The sequence below is a fragment of the Acinonyx jubatus genome, chromosome C1 (genome assembly GCF_027475565.1).
Source record: "Acinonyx jubatus isolate Ajub_Pintada_27869175 chromosome C1, VMU_Ajub_asm_v1.0, whole genome shotgun sequence".
Taxonomy (NCBI): Eukaryota; Metazoa; Chordata; class Mammalia; order Carnivora; family Felidae; genus Acinonyx; species Acinonyx jubatus.
Window position 1 is genome coordinate 79,287,119 of NC_069381.1, and position 16,221 is coordinate 79,303,339.

Genomic DNA, 16,221 nt, shown 5'->3' on the forward strand with positions numbered 1-16,221 from the left:
TCTATGGCATGTTTTTCATGCAACGAGGCTGATGTTCCTCCCACCAAGAGGTGGTGTCTATGTTGTAGGGGTTGTAGACTGTCAATCCTAATCAACAGAGTGAGGTGGAAGTGATGCTATGTGAAACCAGATTACCGAAAGCATACAGCTTCCACTTGGCTCTCTCTTTCAGGATGCTTCCTTGGGAACCTTGACAACATATTGTGAGGAAGCCCGTGCCACACGGAGAAGCTGACATGGAGAGGAACTCAGCCCTCCCGCCAGCAGGCAGTTCCAATTTGCCAGGCATGTGAGTGAGCCATTTTGGAAGCGGGTCCTTCAGCCACAGTCAAAACTTCAAATAAGTACACCTCCAGCCAACATGTGTTTGCAACCTCATGGGAAACTCCTAAGCCAGAACCTCTCCCAAATTCCTGGCTCACAGAAACCATGAGAGATTTTTGTTGTTATAAGCCATTAAGTTTTGGGGTAATTTGTTAAGGAGTATTTGTGTGAACCAGATTGATGTCATCTTGGACAAATCCACCGCGATGACTCCTCTGTGACATGAAGCCTTCTTGAGCACAGCACCCACCCCCCAAATTCTTCCTTTTTGTTTAACCACACCCTTAAGTACACTCTTGGAGCATGACATCCTTGATCTGCTCTGGAGATATGACTATGATTCTCAAACATTCTCCTCCTGGGTGGTCTCCCAGTCTCTAAGGCTATGAAAACAGGTCAAAACAGATCTTACAGGAGGTGGGGTCGCAGAGATATCCTCTTGCCACCAGCCAAGACATGCTTCTGTCCATAAGTCCCTTTAATGAATCATTTCTTGATAAGCTGTACTTGTTGGCCTTATTCTTCAGTCTTACAGCCCCTTTGGCCTTTGGAGGACATTTTGTATATACCTCCCTTTCACAGAGAAGTATTGGCTAAATTAATACACTCAACATGTTAGCTTTGTCCTTCATAGTTAAGGCATGGCTGCTACAGCTTCTGACATCTCATCACCGTTTCAGAAAAGCATGACAATATTCTAAGAGCAGAATTAAATTAACCTTATAGTCACCAAGCAACTAGAATCTTTGGAGTTCAACTCTGAACGTAGGATTGCAACATTAAGAGCTACAGGACTAGCTAGTTTTTTGTACTCTTGTCAAGCTAGGGCAGGGACCCACTCTAAAATCCACATTATCTTCGCCACTAGTAATCTCACTGATGAAACTGCATTGGTAGCATCCATTATGCTAATTAGAAAGCCACCAATTTCATCAGCAGAAACCTATTTCTAACATTAATTATGTCAGCTGATAAATTGTCTGTCGCTGATCAGAGATAAAGATAGTGGAAGCTTTTGCAGTAGCTGTTTCTGGAATACAGGTTTCCTAATTAGAGTGCTGGCTTTCCACCTTAGGATGTAAATTCTCAATTAGGACAAATGATAGTACCTAGGCTATCACGTAACTCTGGTATATGAGAACACTCTGCCTGTGGTAAAATATTTTAAAGTATATTACAGACATTACAATGCCCAATTGGGTCTCTTATCTCAAGTTCATTTCTACATCCCCCTTCACACATCGCCTTCAAGTCTCCCTGTTAGTTTCATTAGTTTCTGAGGAACCAAATCTACTCATACAGGGATAGGTTTTGGGTTTTTTTTAATTAAAAAAAAATTTTTTTTAAGATTTATTTATTTTTGAGAGAGACAGAGACAGAGCTTGAGCGGGGGAGGGGAAGAGCAAGGGGAGACACAGAATCCGAAGCAGGCTCCGGGCTCCGAGCTGTCAGCACAGAGCCCGATGCAGGGCTTGCACCCACAGACGGTGATATCATGACCTGAGCCGAAGTCGGATGCCCAACCGACTGAGCCACCCAGGCACCCTGGGATAGGTGGGGTTTTTTTGTTTTGTTTTTTTTTTGATACTCCATCTAGGACAAGCTGCAGAAACTGTTTTGGCTCTGAGATCCGCTAAATGCATGCCCATTTCCCAAGAAAGGTAGTGATCCGTGCAGGCAGTTGAGTCCAAACCCGTGTTCAAGAAGGACATACCCCGTATTTCTTTCACTGCCTCATCACTTGCATCTTGAGTCAGGGATCCTCATTACGGTTGCAGATAGGATTTGGTCCCTTGGTGCCTAACAGATTAAGACCAGAACTGTGTTACTCCAGGCCCCAAGCCCAGCACAGAGCCCAGCACGGGGCTTGATCCCATGACCCTGGGATCATGACCTAAGACGAAATATAGAGTCGGGCACTCAACCGAGCCACCCAGGCACCCCAACATGCTAAGTGTTTTTTGTGCATCAGCTGATGTAATTCTGGCAGCAGCCCTATATGGAAGGAAGTGTTGTCCTACTATGTGTTTCAGGGAAGTCAAATACCACACCTCAATTCTCACAGAGCTTCTTGTCCAGGTGAAAGAAATCACTGTGCAACACAGCAAGTGCTACCACAGTGGCATGTCCAAAAGCAGAAATGCTGACAAGGAAGAGAGAAAAAAGCTCCCTCCCCACATGAATCTGGAAAGATTCTTTGAAGAGGTACCATTGAAGAATGAGAGGAACTTTACCTGATCAGGAAGAATCTGTTGCCATATTAGATTAACTCAAAAATCAGAAAATGATAAAGAAGAAATCAAGAAGGTCACTGCCACCTAAAAATATCACAATAACGGAAATTACTTGGGTTTTCATAAGGCTATAGATTAACGTAGATGCTGCATCTTTTTTTTTTTTTTGCAAAGAACAAACAAAAAAAAACCCACCTCATGATTTCAGTTCTTGCTTCATTTCCTCCTTTATGCTAAGTAATACTGCCCATGAGGCTTCTCTCTTAACCTCCTGCCTGCCCTTCCCCCTGCTTCCAGTCCATATGTCTGTTAATCACGTGGTTATTTTTCCCAGAGCCGAGTGCTTGAGCATACTGTATCTTAAGAAATGTGCCAGAACAGGTCAGGGGAGGCCCCTTCACTTTCTAGGAACATTGGCAGCTGCATGAAGGCCTTAAGTGACTGGTTCTTCATTTAGGTTCGTGGCTTTAACTTACACGCAATCACATATTTGTAAGTCAGGAAATGTGGAAATGTGAGATTTTTGCTGTTCAGCACTCATGTTCTCCTCCTAGATGATAGGAACTCAGGTGTTCTTGGGGAATCACCTCTCCCCCCAATCTCAGTCCAAGAGCTTGAAAGTGGTCACCTGTCCCCAGGCCTGGCCAATCAAGGTCACAGTCATACCACATGACCCATGCAGGGCCGATGAGCATCAGCTTGGAACTTTCACGGGTCCTCTTGGGGAAGAGGAATACTCTTCCCATGTTGGTGGCAAAGCTGGTGCGATATGAACTTGGCACTATAGCTGCCCATCTTCGCCACCACCTGAGGAGAGCCTACCTGACAATGAGGCTAACATAGTGTCGGTGTTTCTGCTCAGGCTGGTTGTGCCCTTCATGGCTTTCTTCTTGCCCATGCATAAGGCTACTAGTGTCACTGCAACTGCACTACCAGACGAGCTTCTGATGGGGACACAGTGACTGCCGATACTGCCTTTATTCAAGAGGTCAGTGGGGCGCCTGGGTGGCTCAGTCGGTTGAGCGACCAACTTCAGCTCAGGTCATGATCTCACAGTTTGTGAGTTTGAGCCCCGCGTTGGGCTCTGTGCTGACAGCTTGGAGCCTGGAACCTGCTTTGGATTCTGTGTCTCCCTCTCTCTCTGCCCCTCCCCGACTCATGCTCTGTCTCTCTGTCTCAGAAATAAATGAACATTTAAAAAAAAAAAAAAAGAAGTCAGTGCTGTCCCTCACCCCTACCTAGATTCCTGACATCCTGGCTGAGACCCTATAACCTGTCCAATTACTTAAAAATCTCTCTTGCCGGGGCGCCTGGGTGGCTCAGTCGGTTAAGCATCCGACTTCAGCTCAGGTCATGATCTCACACCCCGTGAGTTCGAGCCCCATGCTGACAGCTCAGAGCCTGGAGCCTGCTTTGGATTCTGTGTCTCCCTCTCTCTCTGCCCCTGCCCTGCTCACACTCTGTCTCTCTCTCCGTCTCAAAAATAAATAAATACATTAAAAAAAATTTTTTTTTAAATCTCTTTCTTGCTTAGTGCATTCCAACATTGTCCTTGTCCCTGGCCAAGACCTGCCAGCCCCTTCTTCATGTCCCAGAAAGTATATCTGAGTTAGTCTGGAACTCTCTCAAAGCCAGTATCAGCTCCTCCATCAGGAGGGTGACACTGTTTTATGGCCGTTTTATGAAGATTTAGACTCTCTACCTTCCCCTGAGGCTCCAGGGTCTTCATGCAGAAGAACAAGGTGCCAGACTGCCACCTGGACATCTGTGACCTCAACACAGGTGCCGTGTGAGACTGCCTGCTTTTCACACCAACTCCAGACTCCAGGAGAGCCTGAATGAGGCTACATGGAGCATATCCCTTCAAACCAGCATCAGTTTATGACAGTGCTGTTCCTTATGTATGATGCCCAGCTGTCCCTCAGATAGCAGCCTCGTGCCCAACCTTATGATTTTCTGAGAGGATACCCTGATTTTGCTCTGCTCCATCTGAATCTCGCTGAAAGTCACGACTGCTGGTGGCCAGGTGTGATGTTTCTGGGCCACATTCTGTCCAGCCGGAGCATCTAAGGTATTAACATAACTGGAGGGACTCCTCTGTGGTTTATTTAAGATCCTCTGGTCTTCCTGGGCCATTGAAGGAAATATCATAGCTGCATAATGGTCTATAAAATCCGAGTCTACATTCCTGATACTCTACCACACTTCCTGCTAGGAATTAATCACAAGAACAAAGGCCATTCGTGTTTCTTAGCAATGCCTTATTTGTGAGCAGATTGCAAAACAACCACAGCTAAACCAGAATTTCAGTCAGATCTCAACTAAGTTTGGTTTGTACTTGTCAAGGTCACTTATCAGCCAATTCCTGGAACTCAGATGCGTTTTCCCATGGAAACAGTAGGACAGACTGTATGAAGGCCTCAGGTCAAGCCATAAGTGCCTGCAGTAACCATGGTACCGAGAGCACAATTTCAAGAACTCCCAATCACTATGTACAATGTTGCCTCTATAGGAAAATGCCTGTCAAGCTCTCATGCCGGGTTCTCAGAACATCTTTCTCAGCCCCACATTTATCCTGGCAGCATGAGAGAATTTCCTCCTTTGATTAAGCGTTCATCCATTCCTACAAATATTTATTGTGCAGCTAATCTGTACCAGCCATTGCTCTAAATACTATAGATATAGCAGTGAACAAAATTTACTCCCTAGATGTTCTGAAATGGGGGCATAGGGTCAGCTGCTACCATAGTAACCAGCATAAGGGAGGAAGGGCTACCCAACTGTTTCTTCCAAAATAACTAGGGTGTCCCAAAGGTAAATTTTCATTTATACCCTTGAATGCATACATGAAGACTCTCAGCATGTCAGTTTTCTATCTTAGCAATGTTTACATCTGGGCTTCATTTTGCATCCCCTTTTTCACATCTGGCTGTTGATTCTCAAATGGACCAAAAGCAAATCACCAAGATAAGAAATATTTTCTCATTTTGCATGGGGCAGAGAAGACCCTGGGAAGCACACCGTGTCTTGATTGACTTTGGCTTGAGGGCTTCTAGTACCTTGGGAATCATGAAAGGGCTTGGGGAATCAGGGAATGATAGCAATGTTCCTCACATCGGTGGAGGTGGCTTTCCAGCCAATCCAGATGGTAAGAAAGAAGTTACATTCTTCTGCTTCCCAACCGCTCTGGGAGAACCTTCTGGGTAAAATCAACTGGACTCTTCACCTCTCTAAACGCTGCTTATTTCCTTATGTAATTGAGCATGCTGCTACAAGACTAACTGAAAAACGGGGTTTATGCATTAGTCCTTCACATTCATTCACTCAGAGCACCCAAACTGTCTCTAAATTGAAAGGAATATTGATAATTTTCAAGTACTCTTGCCCCTTATATAGTGGTCCTATAGGTTTACTCCCTACCACCATGTTTGATGTGTTTGTGATTGCTTTCAAAAACAAAATAAAACAAAATCCTTTTTGTTATGGCAGCACAATGAACTCCAAGAATAAAAGATCTTCTGGCATTTGATCGCTCTTCCTTTTCTTTCTTAATAGGCTATTTATATGAAAATATACTTAAAATGCATATTTAAGTATTTTTTTTTGATTTGCAAAATATCCAAAATAAAAATCAGTGACTTCCCAATAGCATCATTAGATCACAGGCTTCCTTGGGACAGGGAATCTTTAGTTCTGTTGCGGAGTGTATGGTGAACAAGATACTAATAATAAACAAAATTTACTAATTTCTAATTAAACAAAAATACTAATAATAAAATAAAATCTAAGAGCTATACAGATATTGTTCAAAAACTGGTCTGGGCTTTCACTACTAGGGCGTCACATTTTTCTAGTGACCTGACACCAGACAAAGATAAGCAATCTTCTAAAGACATGCACAAAATGTTTCTCCAATATGTCTGCTTAAGTTTATGGGGAGGGGAAAATCATACTTGTTTTATTTGGCAATCATAAACATGACCTAGATATGCATAGAAGATAACAAAATTCCTTCTCCATAACTCTTATTCCCATTAGAGAATGACTTCTCAAAGGTCATTAGACTAAGTTCAGAGACTCGATGTTGGTAAACAGAGCCTCCCTCTGTCCTCCCGGGAGCAAGTGCAGTCGTGATCCAAACCCTTGCACCAGAACTTGAGACCAGGTACGAGCCCATCGCACCAGAGTCCGGTCCATCCTCATCCCTGTGGCCACTGGTGCCAAACACTGAGAGGGCAGGTGGGGGCGGCTGGGCCTCCTCTCCTTGTTTTTCATCCTCCCATAGGGATAGAATATGGAGGTGGCAACAGAGGAAAGGAGACATGAACAAGTGTTCATCCCCTTTAGGGGTCTGAACATGAAGAACAGGAGCCCAGCCTCGGGGGGAGGTAGCAGCTTGGTGGGGCTTCCTCCCCAGGAGCCCTCCTGCTCTGTCTTCAGACATTTCTGGATTGGAGGGCTTACAGTCACCCAATTTGACTCCAAGCTCTGCCTTGTTCTGGCTGTGTGACCTTGGACATGCAACTTTCTCATTCATAAAATTAGGAATAATATAAATTCTACCACTTAGGCCTGAGGATAGAATGAGCTAACATTTGCACAGGGTAACAGAGCACCACATCTGGTACCTGCAAAGCAGGCCACAGTGGGTTTTACTTCTGTGAAACTACAAAGCTTACACTTCCTCTCCCATATTGGAGAAGAGGCTTCTCCGTTTGAGCCCAAAAGATCCAGAGACTTGACAGTGTACAGGTGATGCCCTGAACTCAGCATGATGGTCAATAAAGGGATTCCAACCTCCCGTGCTCTGCAAGTCCCTGAAAACAAGCTCGGTTTGTTCTTTGCGTTCGAGAGTGGTTGACATCACTGCTCTATTTTTTGACAACGAAATGCCAAAGTCCTGGAGGATGCCTTGCAGAATTTCCCCACACATTTCTCATGCATTTCCTGCAAGTTGACGTTGCAACCCCAGCAGATCAAAAGTTAGGCAACCCTTTTCTTCAATACCACCTACGTAAAGAGCACTGTGCTCTGCTTACAGAGTCATGAAGAGTTGAGGAAAAGAATTTCATAAAATACCCGGGGCTGAATACGAGGATGGTAGCAGTGTAGATGGCGGACTGAGCGCTGAGTTGGGAGGCAGGAAAGCCTGGGTCCTGGACCCATCCCTTCTGTTTCATAACTGTGTGATCTTGGGGCGCCTGGGTGGCTCAGTCAGTTGAGCGTCTGACTTCAGCTCAGGTCACGATCTCTCACTGTCTGTGAGTTTGAGCCCCGCATCGGGCTCTGTGCTGACAGCTCAGAGCCTGGAGCCTGCTTCGGAGTCTGTCTCCCTCCCTCTCTCTCTGCCCCTCCCCTCTCTCTCTCTCTCTCTCTCTCTCTCTCTCTCTCTCTCTTTCTCTTTCTCTCAAAAATAAATAAACATTAAAAAAAACAACCTTGTGATCTCAGTGTAGCAGTCAACCTCTCTGGGCCTATGTGCTCACTTGTACAATGCAGGGGGTGGCCTAAATTGACTAGAAGGTGCCTTTCAGTCTGAGGTTGTGGTTATGGAGGAGAAAAGGGACGTGAAGAGATGTGAGATAAATAACAGAGCAGCAGTGCATCCCAAATCTGGAGACGGCCAGACTAGAGCAAAGGGGTCATCAATTGAGTGGAAAATATAAATTCCCACTTTTCCCAATTAGGGTTAAATGTTTTACATTCTTGAACTGTCTGCTTTCCTCAGCTTATTGGAAGGAACTCGTAATGAGAACATTATGAGTCCTCTGAGTTCATGGGGACAGAAACCTGAGCCGCCGGTGAGAAACTGACCCTCTGGAACGCGGAAATTCTCAGGAGCCTTAATAAGAACATGCACCACTAATCACTTTATTGTGACAAAAGTGTTACAAAACCCTGAGTGAGCCTGGGTCAGAAAGGAAGCTTTAGCTTCCAGGTGGGAGCAAAATGATCTCATGGGAAAGCCAGGCTTTGTTGTTTTTCACCTGTGGATAAAATCCTGCCCTCCACCCCCACCCCCCCCCCCACCCACCACATCATTTCACAAGAAGAATCCATGTCAACATACACAGACAGCCTTGAGGGAAAACACAGCAGCTTGCTGTGCTGAGGAACAGGCCGAACTGAGGGTGTGCCTCTCCCGGGCCTACTGCCCAGCCATCCACCCTAAAGATAAGCCAGCCCAAACTGGCTAAGGCCGGGTTCTTCCCTGAGCCAGCTGGGGGCGAGCAGGCAGCCCGCTGGAATTTTCCAGAGCTTGCAGGCATCAGTGTCGGGGGGCGGGGGGCAGCCAAAGTGCCCGTTCAGCCCGCCCACCTCCCCCAGGCCCAAAGAACCTCACTCCAGTTCCCACCTCTGTTGGAAGAGCTTAGGCAAGAGGTCTCCCATTTCCCAAACCTGGAAAGACCCTGAAATGAATCATAAATATGGAAACACAGAGCTCTCTTGGGATCTCCGTTATGGAAACAGCCGGAAACAGCATGCCTTCTCATCTCCCCATTGATGTCAGCTGACCAGGAGAGTGGGTTTTCAGATCATATGTGGTGACCACTCACGTACACACTGCAAGGTGAGAAAGCCCACTGTCACCCAAAACAAACACCACCAAACACCGCTACCACGAGGAGGAGCAAACAATAGCCATTAAACCATACATTCGCCCTGAGAAAACAGGCAGAGATGGGTTCCGAACTTGCCAGGAGTTCCCACGCCTTCGTGGCTTTCAATCTTGTCCTCTCCACCTGGAACACCTTCTTTTGCTGGTTAAGTTGTCCTTGTCTTCAAGACTCTCTGGAGATCAGAAGACCTCTCTCAGATCGCCTGGCCTGCCTCCCACAGCACAGGTAGACCGTGTCCTCATTACCAATGCGTGCCAGTGTCTGCATCCTGAGCAGCTCCTGTGTGGGCCCCACGTGCCCGGCTCAGTGTGTAGCCAAGAAAGAGCTCAACAAAAGATTTCAGGCAAATGATTAATGGCCAAATGATGGCCTTCAAAGGGCTTCTACTCCAGGAGTTCCTCGAGAAATTTTATCTCATGTTCCTTTACAACATGGTAGGACTTTGGTTTGGGGCATAAATTTATAATTTTATTGGGTCTTGTCAGTGGTAACATCCTCCTTGCAACTAATCACGGGTGGGGAAAGAGGATAAATTAGCCCCGGCTGCCAAGTACACAGCACCCTGGGAGTGCTACTGGAACGGCAGCATTTGCCAAGCAATGGCATCTCCCAACGAAGAGAGAGGCAACTGATTCTTGAGAGAGTATGTTCTATTATTTCCATTGAATTGATTAGCAACTGAGGCAGAAAAGTTTCATGGCCAAGAGTCATGATCGTGCAGAATTGCTACAAGAAAGCCCGTTGTTCATTCATTGACCTAGCATCTATTTGGCAGGGACCTCCACGGTGCCAGACACTTTGCTAGGCACGTGGGGTGGTGATCGAAACAGACTTGGTCTCTGTCATCATGGCGTGGGCGTGGGAGCACGGACATCAGCCACATAAATATATAATTGAAGGTTGCAATTAATGTTATAAAGGAAAAGCACAGGATACCATGAGAGACAATATAATGGGGGCTGCTGATGTTTATTTATTAAGAACCTAGTGTGTGTCAGGGATTCTGCAATGCTCAGACTTGGCTCATTTGACCACAGCCCTCAAGAAGGAAGTCATGGCAGAGACCCAGTGTTCTCCGCTAGGGAGGTCCTATGGCTTTTCTGTGGTCCCGGTCTTCTCATCTGTCAGATGTAGAGACCACAGCAACCTCTCTACTTGCTGTACATCTGAGCGTGATCAATGCTCAAGCACTTTGTCTTCTAAAAATACTGGGTAAAGCTAGTACTGAATAAAAGCTTTTACAGAAATAAGCTGTTATTTCCTTGAGTTCAGGTTTATATTCAATAAACAGAACTCATTTCCTCAACCATCCCAACTCCAAATTTTTATATACAAAGGGTTGTGTGTGTGTGTGGGGGGGGGGGTTTGTTTTGTCTTGTCTGTTTGCCGTTTTTAAAAAGCCTATATAGGGGCGCCTGGGTGGCTCAGTCAGTTAAGCGTCCGACTTCAGCTCAGGTCATGATCTCGCAGTTCGTGAGTTCGAGCCCAGGGTCAGGCTCTGTGCTGACAGCTTGGAGCCTGGAGCCTGTTTCAGATTCTGTGTCTCCCTCTCTCTCTGACCCTCCCCCATTCACTGTTAAAGGTAAAACCACAGGGACGAAGATGTATGCTTTCCCCAGGAGCACAGCATGGGAAGGTCACCTTTCCTTCTCTGAGTCTGAGACATGGAGCCTCCTCATCTGAGATCAGCCAGGGAGCGTCTGGCCTCATGTTTGTTGTCTCCTCCACCTGAGTCCACCCCACAAGGAGACAGTGTGAGACAACAAAGAGAATGAGGCAGAACCCGGGGCCCTCTGGCTCTGAGAGGGAGGCCAACCACCCACCCCGGACTTTTCCCTTTCACCCCGCGGGCAGCTGCAGGCCTCCACCTGCAGGCTGGGCTTCCGGGCCCTGACCTCCACCTGAGGCAGGGAGGGAGGGAGGGATCCCCAGTCCTCGGGCCCAGGTGATTAAAATAGAGCCCAGAATGAGGTCTTGCCCAACCAGACAGAGCGTGAAGGCCCAGTGCCGGGGGGCCAGGGCTGGCTGGAGTTGGGGTGCAGCTCTGGGCAGGCAAACTGCAGGACGCCAGGAGGGCCGCCGGGGGGAAGCTATGTGGCAAGAAAGCAGAGTTTGGCTCAGGCCCTGCCCTCCCCCCCCCCCCCCCCCAGTCTGACTTTTCTCCTGCACTGCCTCCTTCCTGCCTGGGGCAACCGGGGACTCAGCCTCTGCCCTGTGAGAGAAGAGAGAGGAGATTCACCTAGTGAATTCCTTGTGGCCCAAGTGCAAGAGGCTGGAAGGACCTCCTCTAGAGAAGCACTGCACAGGAGACGCATCGGCAGAGCGGTAGGTCTCAGAGGTCAGCCTCTTTCTTCTCATATGGGGCTGGGGGTGACGGCGCACAGTTCAGTGGGGCTCCCCGGGCCCTTTCATCCTTGCAGCTACCGTTGGAGATTCTTGTTTAATTATTATTATGTATTTTTTAAAGTTTATTTCCTTCTTGTAATTTTTGAGAGAGCGAGCACCAGTGGAGGGGGGGCAGGGAGACGGGGAGAGAGAATCCCAAGAAGGCTCTGCACCATCAGCACAGAGCTCCATGTGGGGCTCAAACTCACAAACCGCGAGACCATGCATGACCTGAGCCGAAGGGGGATGTTTAACCACCTGAGCCACCGAGGTGCCCCTGCATTTGGAGATTCCAAAGGAAGAAGTTCGTGGGTCCCTGGCACTCTTCATTTTTTTTTTCCTTGCTCATAAAAAGCGTGGCTACTATATGCCTCCTTACAACACTGTTACAGAACCATTGGCTACATTCTCTATGCTGTACGTTTCACCAGTAGTTCGGGGCTATTTTTGTTTGTAAATATGGGTTTTGAATATGGCAAACAGATTGAATGAAAGAACAAATATTTAAACACATTCTGAAAGTGAATACTTCTAATTCCATTATTTAAAAATGATCTATTTCTTATCAAAAGCAACATCTTGTAGGCTTCTCAAGAATTCTCATTTATTATCCACCATTGTTTGATCCCACGAGAACATTTGCTTTTCATTTGTAAATATGTCTTCTTTGGAGCCCTTCCGTGATTTATTTGGTTGTTATAACTCCTAACTTAGAAAGGATTATCTAAAATTTATTCAGTCATAGAACTTCACATCTGGAAGGGTCATTAGTGGTCATTTAGTCCAATATCCCTCCCAGAGCAGAAATTCCTTCCACAACCTTGGTCAGTGGTATGCTTGAATACCTCCTACATCGGCAAGCTCACTACCTTCTTCTATGAAAGCCTCATCTGTTTTTTTTTTCTGTGCTGTTTATTTTTTTTTGAAATTTATTGTCAAATTGGTTTTCATACAACACCCAGTGCTCATCCCAAAAGGTGCCCTCCTCAATACCCATCACCCACCCTCCCCTCCCTCCCACCCCCCATCAACCCTCAGTTTGTTCTCAGTTTTTAAGAGTCTCTTATGCTTTGGCTCTCTCCCACTCTAACCTCTTTTCTTTTTTTTTTTTTTTCCTTCCCCTCCCCCATGGGTTTCTGTTAAGTTTCTCAGGATCCACATAAGAGTGAAAACATATGGTATCTGTCTTTCTCTGTATGGCTTATTTCACTTAGCATCACACTCTCCAGTTCCATCCACATTGCTACAAAGGGCCATATTTCATTCTTTCTCATTGCCACGTAGTACTCCATTGGGTATATAAATCACAATTTCTTTATCCATTCATCAGTTGATGGACATTTAGGCTCTTTCCATAATTTGGCTATTGTTGAGAGTGCTGCTATACACATTGGGGTACAAGTGCCCCTATGCATCAGTACTCCTGTATCCTTTGGATAAATTCCTAGCAGTGCTACTGCTGGGTCATAGGGTAGGTCTATTTTTAATTTTTTGAGGCACCTCCACACTGTTTTCCAGAGTGGCTGCACCAATTTGCATTCCCACCAACAGTGCAAGAGGGTTCCCATTTCTCCACATCCTCTCCAGCATCGATAGTCTCCTGATTTGTTCATTTTGGCCACTCGGACTGGTGTGAGGTGATATCTGAGTGTGGTTTTGATTTGTATTTCCCTGATGAGGAGCGACATTGAGCATCTTTTCATGTGCCTGTTGGCCATCGGATGTCTTCTTTAGAGAAGTGTCTATTCATGTTTTCTGCCCATTTCTTCACTGGATTATTTGTTTTTCGGGTCTAGAGTTTGGTGAGCTCTTTACAGATTTTGGATACTAGCCCTTTGTCTGATATGTCATTTGCAAATATCTTTTCCCATTCCGTTGGTTGCCTTTTAGTTTTGTTGGTTGTTTCCTTTGCTGTGCAGAAGCTTTTTATCTTCATAAGGTCCCAATAGTTCATTTTTGCTTTTAATTCCCTTGCCTTTGGGGATGTGTCAAGTAAGAAATTGCTACAACTGAGGTCAGAGAGGTCTTTTCCTGCTTTCTCCTCTAGGGTTTTGATGGTTTCCTGTCTCACATTCAGTTCCTTTATCCATTTTGAGTTTATTTTTGTGAATGGTGTGAGAAAGTGGTCTAGTTTCAACCTTCTGCATGTTGCTGTCCAGTTCTCCCAGCACCATTGGTTAAAGAGACTGTCTTTTTTCCATTGGATGTTCTTTCCTGCTTTGTCAAAGATGAGTTGGCCATACATTTGTGGGTCTAGTTCTGGGGTTTCTATTCTATTCCATTGGTCTATGTGTCTGTTTTTGTGCCAATACCATGCTGTCTTGATGATTACAGCTTTGTAGTAGAGGCTGAAGTCTGGGATTGTGATGCCTCCTGCTTTGGTCTTCTTCTTCAAAATTACTTTGGCTATGCGGGGCCTTTTGTGGTTCCATACAAATTTTAGGATTGCTTGTTCTAGCTTCAAGAAGAATGCTGGTGCAATTTCGATTGGGATTGCATTGAATGTGTAGATAGCTTTGGGTAGTATTGACATTTTGACAATATTTATTGTTCCAATCCATGAGCATGGAATGTTTTCCAATTTCTTTATATCTTCTTCAATTTCCTTCATAAGCTTTCTATAGTTTTCAGCATACAGATCTTTTACATCTTTGGTTAGATTTATTCCTAGGTATTTTATGCTTCTTGGTGCAATTGTGAATGGGATCAGTTTCTTTATTTGTCTTTCTGTTGCTTCATTATTAGTGTATAAGAATGCAACTGATTTCTGTACGTTGATTTTGTATCCTGCAACTTTGCTAAATTCATGTATCAGTTCTAGCAGACTTTTGGTGGATTCTATCAGATTTTCCATGTATAATATCATGTCATCTGCAAAAAGTGAAAGCTTAACTTCATCTTTGCCAATTTTGATGCCTTTGATTTCCTTTTGTTGTCTGATTACTGATGCTAGAACTTCCAACACTATGTTAAACAACAGCGGTGAGAGTGGACATCCCTGTCGTGTTCCTGATCTCAGGGGAAAAGCTCTCAGTTTTTCCCCATTGAGGATGATGTTAGCTGTGGGCTTTTCATAAATGGCTTTTATGATGTTTAAGTATGTTCCTTCTATCCCGACTTTCTCAAGGGATCTTATTAAGAAACGTTGCTGAATTTTGTCAAATGCCTTTTCTGCAACGATTGACAGGATCATATGGTTCTTATCTTTTCTTTTATTAATGTGATGTATCACGTTGATTGATTTGTGAATGTTGAACCAGCCCTGCAGCCCAGGAATAAATCGCACTTGATCATGGTGAATAATTCTTTTTATATGCTGTTGAATTCGATTTGCTAGTGCCTTATTGAGAATTTTTACATCCATATTCATCAGGGATATTGGCCTGTAGTTCTCTTTTTTTACTGGGTCTCTGTCTGGTTTAGGAATCAAAGTAATACTGGCTTCATAGAATGAGTCTGGAAGTTTCCCTTCCCTTTCTATTTCTTGGAATAGCTTGAGAAGGATAGGTATTATCTCTGCTTTAAACATCTGGTAAAACTCCCCTGGGAAGCCATCTGGTCCTGGACTCTTATTTGTTAGGAGATTTTTGATAACTAATTCAATTTCTTCGCTGGTTATGGGTCTGTTCAATCTTTCTATTTCCTCCTGATTGAGTTTTGGAAGTGTGTGGGTGTTTAGGAATTTGTCCATTTCTTCCAGGTTGTCCAGTTTGTTGGCATATAATTTTTCATAGTATTCCCTGATGATTGCTTGTATCTCTGAGGGATTGGTTGTAATAATTCCATTTTCATTCATGATTTTATCTATTTGGGTCATCTCCCTTTTCTTTTTGAGAAACCTGGCTAGAGGTTTATCCATTTTGTTTATTTTTTCGGAAAACCAACTCTTGTTTTCATTGATCTGCTCTACAATTTTTTTTAGATTCTATGTTTTTTAGATTCTAGTTTATGTCTGCTCTGATCTTTATTATTTCTCTTCTTCTGCTGGGTTTAGTCTGTCTTTGCTGTTCTATTTCCTTTAGGTGTGCTGTTAGATTTTGTATTTGGGATTTTTCTTGTTTCTTGAGATAGGCCTGGATTGCAATGTATTTTCCTCTCAGGACTGCCTTCACTGCATCCCAAAGCGTTTGGATTGTTGTATTTTCATTTTCGTTTGTTTCCATATATTTTTTAATTTCTTCTCTAATTGCCTGGTTGACCCACTCATTCGTTAGTAGGGTGTTCTTTAACCTCCATGCTTCTGGAGTTTTTCGAGACTTTTTCCTGTGGTTGATTTCAAGCTTCATAGCATTGTGGTCTGAAAGTATGCATGGTATGATCTCAATTTTTGTATACTTATGAAAGGCTGTTTTGTGACCCAGTATGTGATCTATCTTGGAGAATGTTCCATGTGCACTTGAGAAGAAAGTATATTCTGTTGCTTTGGGATGCAGAGTTCTAAATATATGTCAAGTCCATCTGATCCAATGTATCATTCAGAGCCCTTGTTTCTTTATTGACCGTGTGTCTAGATGATCTATCCATTTCTGTAAGTGGAGTGTTAAAGTCCCCTGCAATTACCACATTCTAATCAATAAGGTTGCTTATGTTTGTGAGTAATTGTTTTATATATATGCGGGCTCCCGTATTCAGCACATAGACATTTATAATTGTTAGTT

The 16,221-nt window shown here is 44.6% G+C and overlaps 1 protein-coding gene across 9 annotated transcripts in view; it reads left to right on the forward strand.

The window, feature by feature from the left end:
• Positions 1–16,221, forward strand: part of SLC44A3 (solute carrier family 44 member 3) — a 331,249-nt gene that overhangs the window by 172,030 nt on the left and 142,998 nt on the right. The window contains exon 1 of one of the 9 annotated variants that reach the window (XM_053214499.1): positions 11,328–11,516. The exons of 7 other annotated variants lie outside the window; for them this stretch is intronic. The gene's annotated coding sequence lies outside the window, so the exon portion shown is untranslated. Of the gene's footprint in view, positions 1–11,327; positions 11,517–16,221 lie in introns of those variants that run through there. One more of the 9 variants, XM_053214497.1, reaches the window with a different exon arrangement.